Source organism: Bidens hawaiensis, unplaced genomic scaffold, assembly GCF_021521415.1.
Source record: "Bidens hawaiensis isolate Kalapana, Puna unplaced genomic scaffold, B.hawaiensis_p1.1 tig00033504_1, whole genome shotgun sequence".
Lineage (NCBI taxonomy): Eukaryota > Viridiplantae > Streptophyta > Magnoliopsida > Asterales > Asteraceae > Bidens > Bidens hawaiensis.
Genome location: NW_027495743.1, coordinates 26,634 through 37,004, shown reverse-complemented (window position 1 = coordinate 37,004; position 10,371 = coordinate 26,634).

The following is a 10,371-nucleotide window of genomic DNA, read 5'->3' as shown; positions in this document are numbered from 1 at the left end:
ATAATAGAATAGGACGAGTTGTTGTAGGATTGCACAGTTTGTATCAAATATACCATACTAGTAAAATTAAAAAAAAAAATAAATAATAATAATAAACACAATAGTAAAAGTTTATGGTGTTTGATAAAAGAGTTCTCGCAAGTTCGTGTACCATTTATTTTCTAGTTTAACACCATGCATATGAATTATATTTAGATATTTTGCTTGGCGTATTAAGTATTTTGTTATCATTCCAAGATTAGCGACGAAATTTACAATAAACTATGCAGAAATTCCCGAAATAAGTATTTATGAAAACAAATTTCTAGTTTTAGGCACCATTTGTAAGAAATTCCAGAAATAAGTATTATAAAATAGTCGTAACGAGTAATTTGTAGAAACCAATTAGAACTTGCCACGTGCCCTTAAACTAACCGTAACGAACACGTTCACTAATATTTACTCATCACGACTAAATAAGTTTCATGACTCGTAATCAAAACAACGAGTAATTAATAAGTCCTTTAGTCGCGACGAGTAAAGTATAAGGTTAAACTAGTCGCGAATAGTAGATTATAAGATTAAACTAGTCGCGACGAGTTAACTACTAATAAACTACTCATGTAAGGAATGTAAACCGGGAAAACTAGTCGTCGCGACTAAAGGACTTATGAATTACTCGTGGGCGTTGATTACGAGGCATGAAACTTATTTAGTCGTGACGAGTAAATGATTAGTGAACGTGCTCGTTTCGGTTAGTTTAAGGATACGTAGCAAGTTCTAGTTGGTTTCGACAAACTACTCGTCATGATTATTTATAATACCTCTTTCTGAAATTTCTTGGAAATGATACCTAAAACTATAAATTTGTTATTATAAATGCTTATTTTAGTAATTTTATCATAATAAATTATTGCCTATAGTGTGTGTCACTAAATTATGATGTGATGTGATGGAACATTCGGTCGCAAAGTCGTCCCACAATTAAGGATGAAAATGGTGACAAATATATTTTTGAGAGAATTATTGTTTGCGTTTATATGGTTTTAGGGCGGAGACACAATGAGTCATTAAAAAAATTTTTGAACTGGTTGAGTCCCCATGGATTCAAAAACGAACAATTTGAGTCCCTGTGGTTTCAGAAACGGACAATTTGAGTCCCCGTGGTTTCAGTAAAATGAAAGTTTTATCCTGAAAGTTAAGTAATGGCAGGGACTCAAATGGTTCGTTTCTGAAATCACGGGGACTCAACCAGTTCAAAAAAATTTTCAGGAACTCATTGTGCCTCCGTCTTAAAACCACATGTACTCAAATAGTAATTTTCTCCAGTGTTTTAAAAACCGGTTCAAACCGGCCAGTTGAACCGGTTAAACCAGATTTCTCACAGCAGGCCGGTATGTTGAGTCCGGTATTTTTGACCGGTTTGCTAGAACATCGTACCGGCGGTTTTTTCTAAAATACCGGTTTTTACCGGCAAACCGGTTTTATGTCCAAGAAATTTTTGATATTTGCGACATATATTTTATCAAAATTACTTTTAACCCAACAATTAATATTCAAATGTGTAAACTTTAGGACTGTTTTAATAAAATTGAGTGCTTTTGTATTAATTTTTTAATATGGATTAACTTTTGGATTATTTTTTATTATGAAATCATTTACTTTTGGGTTATTTTTGAAGTTAAAGTTGTATTTATAAGAATTATAAGGTAAACTATTCAACCGGTTGAACCTCTCGGTATAACCCGGTTCAACTGGTTATACCATTTTTTAGCCCAATCCGATACGAATAAAAAATCAGTTTTTAAAACATTGATTTTCTCTATATTTTTTTCACTAATTTCGGTCAATCATAATAAACTTGGTCAAATATATTGCATGTGGGCAAACATAGCTTTTTCTTTCCTTATATTTTTTTTATTTTTTATTCTGAACAGCAATTAATTCATTAGAATAAAGTGTGGGACTCTCATGTGGCTAGACAAGTTGAAATACAAGCATACCCGTTTACAAACGCACCCGATTACAACAAAACTTAAAAAAGAAAACAAATACCATGTTTCTCAATCTAACCCCATTACATTTTCCCTAGTTTTTACCCATAGGAAACTATATTTTCTAATTTCTTCCTTTAGTCTACTAAACGAAATTCTTGTCTTATTAAAAAGTCTCATTTCTTATTTTCCTTATACACCAGCGTGAAAATCATCAATTGAAATATTTTCTTTTTTATTTTGTTTTCTCCAAAAGATAATAGGTAGATGGAGGCTTGGGCTCCGTTTACTTGAAGATTAATTATTTTAAGTTTAATAAAAATCAAAGACATGATAGGTTTTAGACCAACCCTAAATTTCTCTATTAAGTCCGGTATATTTTCTTATTCAATAAGCTAGATACTAATGATTTTCAATGCGGTATATTCAAAAATTATACAATAACATGAATGCAAATGGTTACTATTGAAAAGGAGAATACTCCAAAATATAAAAATATCTTGAGGTAAAAGTCAAGCCACCAATTATGAAGATGAAGGAAAAGGAATAATTGAGTATCACAGCGATCACCGAGAGAATAACCGGTTTTCATTACTCCATCTTAAATTAGAGTCTGGAGATCTTGAATGCCCAATTTGCTCCAAAGCATACGAAATATATTCGTTCCCTAGGGTTTCGTTAGGACATCGGCAATTTATGTTTTTGTATCGATTTTCATGGCATAAATTTCTTTTGACTCAACACGTTCTCTAACAAAATGACAATCCATTTATTATTGTCGAAGGTCCGGTCAAAAATAATATTAATTAGGTGTCCTTTTCATCTTAAACTAGTTCCGGAAAGTAGGACAACGAACCACGAAGAGTAGGTAGTCAATGTCTCGTGTAACCAATTTTAACTATTATGAAGTCGATTAATTTATGAAGTAGAAATTTTGAGTACCGAACACACTAGCAATGATCGGTTGAAATAAGCTAGTATGTTAACAAGTTTGTAAACAGATGATTGAAAGTAAGTCACGCTGAAAGTTCAAGCATGCAATCATTCAGCTTTGGCATGTTATTAAATAATAACTTATTGTTAATTGATAAATATGGTTTACTAACAAGTCCTAATCGTAGGCATCAACAATCTAACACATGTCTGATTGGTGCAAGAAAAGCTTCATGACATATCTCAGTTAAGGACAATTATATGTTTTATTAAACCAGGACCAATCAACAAACCCTATGTAAGAAGTAATAATGCAGTTTACAAAATAGACACCCAATTTAAAATAAACCTGAACCGAATGTTTGCTCTACAAAACTAAGCATCAAGAACCTAGACTATGGATCAATAGATAAATAGAATCCAATATATAACATGAACGAAACTAACGATTACAACAGTCCACACCCGAGAATGACTCGAAGGAGATCAGCCACTCATATGGAAGATTTGGTCTTCATTCGACGTTTGGTAGGCCATGAATATGCATTGAATGGTGAATTAATATTAATAAAGCTGACCCCTTTTGTGGCCTACTGTGTCGCGTACTTATTGTCTTTCATCTCCTTTTTGTGCGATTCACCCATTCCAATATACCGTATGCAGCTTTTGTGAAAACTCCATGAGTTTGGACATGCCAAGTTACAAAACCAGGCTCAACTTCCACTTGCTTTTGAAGGCCAACGCTAGCCAACGAAGTTTTTAATTAGCTTTATGATTTTCTTTATTTGTCGTGGACCACTGATGCTTTTTATTCCACAACCAACATATCCTTTTCATATTTAATTCCTCATAATGCTTTTATTTCATTCAATTGCGACTGTTCACCGATTTATCATGTGAAGTAACATTTGCTTGTTAATATCTAATAGAGTGTTTGTTTTTTCAAGATAGATCTTTCTGATCTCTTTTGTCTGCGCCGCATAGACCACGCACAGACGTTTGGGTTTACAGACTTTTTGTTTTTCGGAAGACATTTCATTGAAAAGGTATGCGCGCCCTCTTTTTCTCGCAGACATGGACCACTCACTTCTCTAATCTTTTAACATCTTCTCAAGTTTCATTCTCCATCCATCAGACATAAACCCTAGCCCCATTTCCCTCCATTCCCGTCACCCTCTGCCCCCTCCACCTTCGGTTCCTCCGCCACCGCCTCTCCCCTCCGGCCAGCCGCGTCCTCCACCTCTCCGGCCAGCTGCTGTCCTCCACCCCTACCTCCTTCGCCGCTTACTTCTTTCGCCAGAAATCAAGTATCTTAAACCATATCTTGTCCATTATATATCAACAAGGTAAGGTTCTTTGTCCATTAACCTCAATACATAAACCATATCTTGCTTGTCAATTACCTTTTATTATGTGTTAACTACACACAAATTTATTGTCAATTACCTTACAATTTCTTGTCCATTGATAATTGATATCTTGCTTGTATCATCATTTTGTTTATGCTAGTTAAGAATTTTATTAGGTTTGATTTGTTTATGTTTAGGTTTGAAGAGACGGACCCTCTATTTTTAGTTGCTTTTCATATATTTGGAGTGTTGGGATTGAGAGAGGTATGGATGGAATTGTCAAATACTCCCGAAGTGTTAAAAGCGTGGATTAAGATGACAAGTACAAGTTTAGGAGTATTAAAGGAGTGAAAAACTTGGTTCTTTTGGGGTTTTATATTTGTATATTTTTTTTGCTATGTTGACATTGTATGCTGTTGGTTTATTTGGTTATGTTGAATGATTGTTTGGTTTATGTTACATTGTATGCATCGATAACATTGTATACTTTTGGTTTATTTGGTTTATGTTGAATGATTGTTTGGTTTATGTTGACATTGTATGATTTTGGTTTATTTGGTTTATGTAGAATGGTTGTTTTGATGTTTATGTAGAATGGTTATTTCGATGGTTTATGCAGACATTTTATCTTTTAAAAAACAAACAGCACCTAAAAAAGCTTATCGTTTTAGCTGGACTGTCTTGAAGCCTCCCAAGACTCCAAAGTATGCTATAAATGCCTCTAGTTAGCATCTTTAACGTCTAATCACTAGAAATACAAAAGCACGTTTGAAGTACCAACTTTCTAACTACAAATAAATAAAAAATATATAATATAATACGCTATCAAACCAAACTTACACTTGACCATCACATCTCCACAATTACTATTTGCTTACCCTTAAGCAAACTCTTACGCAACACGTCCACCTCTATCAATAGGTTGATCAATTATCATCATTAATGTTAGTAAAGTTTATGCTCATACTGATTCTCAAGGCTTACACTATCAAGGTTCACAACCCAATAAACAAATCTTTCTGATGCCTTAAAACTATAGGATAGCTTAAACAAGTGTTAGGTTGTTTCCAATTAAAGGTATATATGTTCATGCCCATCACAAATATAACGCTTCTCTCGGGTTTATATTTCTGCACTTAAGGCCAAATATGAATCATAAGGTAATAAGCTTGCATGCCAGCCATGTCCACCTATTAACACTAGTCTACACAAATAACAGGACTAACGGGTTGTAATGTGAGGCTAGCGTTTAGGTGAGGAAAAAGAATTATTTAGTGGATAGGGTGGATGAAATCTAGTTTATTCAAAACAATCAAACAAAGAAACTAGCAAATAGAGAACTGCTATTTACATACATTTTTTTTATTTTTCTGATTTTTCGTATTTTTTTGAAATGTATACAATACATACAAATACCTGAGAAGCTGTTAATCTATGGATCTAGTTTTTGATTAGGTTCGGTATAGTGGCAGAATCACTATACTATAGTTATAGGTCATGTTTACTTGAGATTGATTCACAATTAGCTTAATTGTGTATAGTTTGTGTGTTTGGAGAGAATCGAACAGAGTAACGAAAGAAAATTGACCAAATCATAGAGGATGAATTAACATTCGCTTCATATGTTTACATATAAATAGGGGTGGGAGTCATACGATGGCATTCCCAGCAAATAGACCCGTACGCTAACAAACCTAGCATATGGCAACCCATACGCTAACACATTTAGCGTATGCGCTATAACCATAAGCGGATGACGTCAAAGGCCTAATATACTATGCGTATGGGTATATTACATGCATACAAAATGACTATTATGTGCCTATACATTCAATTAGTATAAATAACCTAATACAAAGTATAATACATGAAATATTGCACTAACAAACTCCCTTTTGTCTTGTGCTTGGTGTTCTTCAAATGTTTACTTCCATTTGGGCTTCCATTTTCTCCCGAAATGTATTTCAAAAGCATAGCATACACGAATAACATGCTAAACTGAAAAGCCAACTCCATTTTTTGTATATCCTTCCATCTGATTTGATTGTTGTACATAACCTCGGTATCATTCTTTAAAGCATTAATAAGCCACATGGAATCGAAGATTCTAACAACCTTTTATTATTCTCTCCCAGAATTATCACAGTTTCCATAGTTCGTTCATCATAGTACCACCACTAAAGTATTTCACAAAAATCTTGTTCCGTTTTCTTTTGTGTGAACTTCCTCACAACACGAGGAGCTTTAACTATTAGGATCAATAGACGACATATTATTCGATCTTAATTTTTTCAGTGGAAGTATCATTTTGGCACTTGAGGCAAATCTGAACATGTTATTGCACTCAAATATTAAGGGCAAGTTCGTTTCACGGACTTTGTTTAAATGATTTGGAATTGGAATTGGAATTGGAATGGAATGGAATGTTTGAGAATCCCTGTCATGTGTTTGGTTGGTTAATATGTATTGGAATTGGAATCTTCTTCATTCCCGGGGGGTTTTTTTCTTTGAAGAACTAGGACAACAAAGGAAACATTTTAGTTTTTTTACATTTTTCGTTTTTGATTTATATTTTGAGTTATGATATTTTTATTTATTTTTTTGAATTTTTTAAGGGGTTTTTATTGTTAATAAAAACCCTTCAAAAAAATTAATAAAAAAATCATAACTCAAAATATAAATAAAAAACAAAAAAAGTAAAAAAACTAAAACGTTTCTGCCTTTGCCCTCATTCATCAAAAAAAAAAAAAAGGCCTACCCGAAACCCGTTTTGACCCGTTCCGACCCGGACCCATTCTGACCCGAACCTTTTGACCATAACCCGTTCCGACCGAACCAAAACAACCCTTTTTTTTAGTTGACCCATTCCGACCCTAACCCGTTTCGACCCAACTCAACCCATTTGCCACCCCTAGTATTGATTAGGGTTAATAAAACAATCCTTTATTTTCCATAGCAATCTTTATAAAATAGGTGGGATTTAAAATTTCATGAAATGTGGGATTTGATGGTATTTAGTTTCCATTCCCATTCTTTCATTTAATGAAACGAACATATCAATTCATAGGATTTAAATCCCATTCCTTAGAATTCCTTCCAAATCCTTGAAACGATAAGAACCTATTTGTATATGAAACTAATAAGCTAATTGTGTATCACCACAACCAGTACCAAGCTTTATGAATGGTTTTCTTGGTAGTGTGCTAACATCCAACCTCATCAAGGAAAAAATATTTTCTTCACTAGCAGGAGTCTCTTCAGAATCAGATAATACATCTTCAACCTCAACATCTTTATCCTTCTCAACTTCTACCACCTCATCATCATTAATCTCAAATAACATAGCGATATTTCTCTTTCCAGTGAATGCCTTATTTGTCATTCCTCCACATCATCCACATAAGCCTTTTCTTATACTATTCTTCATCATCAACATAGAAAATTGTTGTAGATTTTCTTGTTTCAAGTGGAGTAGCTTCAATTTCTTGAATTATAAATCACAATTTCTTTACTCAAAGACTCCTCCTGGGCAGATGTACCAGTTGAAAAGCGTTAATTGTCACCTACATTTTCGGCCCCAGGATCATCGTTTCTGTAATATTTTCTAATCTTTTTCAAAGTTTCATATTTACATGATTCTTGTAATTCTAGTATCACCCCCTGATAATTAATGATATTCGTTAACTCCTTGTTGTCAGCATGCAGAGCCACCAGACCACAATATAACTTGTCTTCATGTTGTTGCATATGTTCCATGGTCTGTCGGCATTCATTTGGGTAGCTTGCAAATAGACAAAATTCAACAAATGTAACAATTGTTGTTGCATCCCCAAATTTTTGAAGTTGATTGGACTCGTAGTTATAAAGCCTTGAGGAGATTGCAGTGGTCTATGTGGTCTTTCAAAAAAATATTTTCCATCGCAAACTCTTGACCTGGAGACATAGTGACTGGAACCGATAAAGAATAAACACCTGTAAATCTAGCAGCCATGTTTGGTGTTGGTGTTGTTACTGTTATGGCTTCAGTCAAGAACGAAGCAGTAGTTGTGGTAGAAACAATGATGTTGTTGCTTGACTCGGTTGTCGTATAGTATGATTGATGGCTGAAAATCTAGGATCAATTGATGTTGTAATAGTTAAAGTCAACTGAGGATTATCTTGAACAGTTGTTGCAGCTGTAGCTTTAGGAGTTGAACGGTGTCTTTATCTTGTTGGCTTGGGAAAAACTTAAGGAATGTTTGAGCTTAAGGGATTAAGATAATAACTCTTTTACATCATGGTCTTATCTGGCCCTCAATATCATCTACTTTAGTTGTAATATGCTTTCATTTATAATTATTTGAAGGGCTAAAGGATCCAATTTGACTTGAAGACCCATTCGCTGACCTCTTCCTTATTTGCACAAGAGGAACCTCTTCCTTTTCTTATACTTCAACACATGGTTGCACAAAACCACTATCACCACCATCACCATCATCATCATCATCATCTCCCGCTTTATCTTCTAACTCAATGTGATCATTTCTCCAGTGATCACCAGGTGGAGTGGGATATGTTAAATCAATCAGACGACCAATCAATTTCTTGAATCTGGGCTGTTTTGACTTCTTCTTTCCCCTGTAGGTCAACATTCTGGCCATTGTATTTTCCTTCATATTCTTCATCTAAATATTTTTCATTCTCATGCTTTGGTAAATCAGGATACATCCTGTTGATAATCATTTGCCAAAATCTTAGATACATCTAGAAGGAATCCTTTTTCACAGTGCAGCTTTCTTGCATATGGAAAAATATCACCTTTGAAAAGTTAGAGTTCTTGTTAAAGATCAAGGCCACCATTGTTTATTATAGAATATCTTTGCACCTATCATATTCAGCTCTTCTTGATCCAATGCAATGAATAATTCAACAGGTACTTGTATTGAGGACACAAGAAGGCCTGTTGTAATGTATATCGGAGAAGATTTCCTTGGTAGCGTATCCTTCTAAGTAACCCTTGAATAAGATCGGTAAAAAATCTGTACGGATAGTTATCTTGCTCATGAAATCCCTAAGCTTCTTTGATGACTTGGTTTGTAACCACCACCTCTTTATCTAACATAGTTGCATGAATACATGGTGGGTTGGTAGAACAGTCACGCACAACTATCAGCCAGAAAGGTCATATAATATTGTAATAGGTAGGCACATCTAATGAAATAGCTGTAAAGATCCTTGATTTTCTAAGAAACATTATTCCGTCAAACTTCTCGTGATTGAAAAAATCATTTTGCTCAAGGAATGCAATAATGTTGTGATTAGGATTGGATATTAGTTCTTCATTTGCTACCTGAGCCTGTTTCTATGCCTTTTCAACCTTTTCTGCTTGATCAGCCATATTTGCAAATAAACCTTCACTAGAACATCTTAAGCAAATGGTAAATGACAAGAATACCCTCATACGCTTGAATACACAAGTGTATGCGTTTGGACTCTCATTCACTTAAATAGTCCAAATGCTCAAGGATGACCTCATACACCTCACGAGATTGTTCTCATATGCTTGATTAAAATCCTTATTCGCCTGAATCAAATTTACTTCATACGCTTGTGTACACAAGCGAATGACTTCAGTTTAAACTTTAAACTCTTAGGCGAATGGCTTTAATCTTGAGGCGTATGGTCCATTATGACCATATCCGAAACTCTAACACACTAAGAAACTCAAAGATTCTTAATTAAGTACATGATTAAGTGCAAATGTATCTTATTAACATCAATATACAACACCTAATCATTAATTTGCTTTTTTACTAGTTTAAATTGGATAATTTATTGATAATCAGTCCGTTTAGGGTTTGGTTCAACCACACTAACCAAGAGGTCATCAAATGATGATTTTGATGATTTTTTATCCTTCTTATACCTTGATAACGATGCTAAGATGATTAATTCACAATAAAACCACGATTTTGTTGAAAATTTTTTCAAAAAGGGTGTGAGATTGAAGGGGTTTTAGAGAAAAACAGTAGTGGCGAATGAGGAATCATTAGCTGAATAAGTCTTAGAGGATTCATGATACATTATCATGCTTATCTGATTTGGATCTAGTCTTACGAGTGTAGTTGAATTACAAT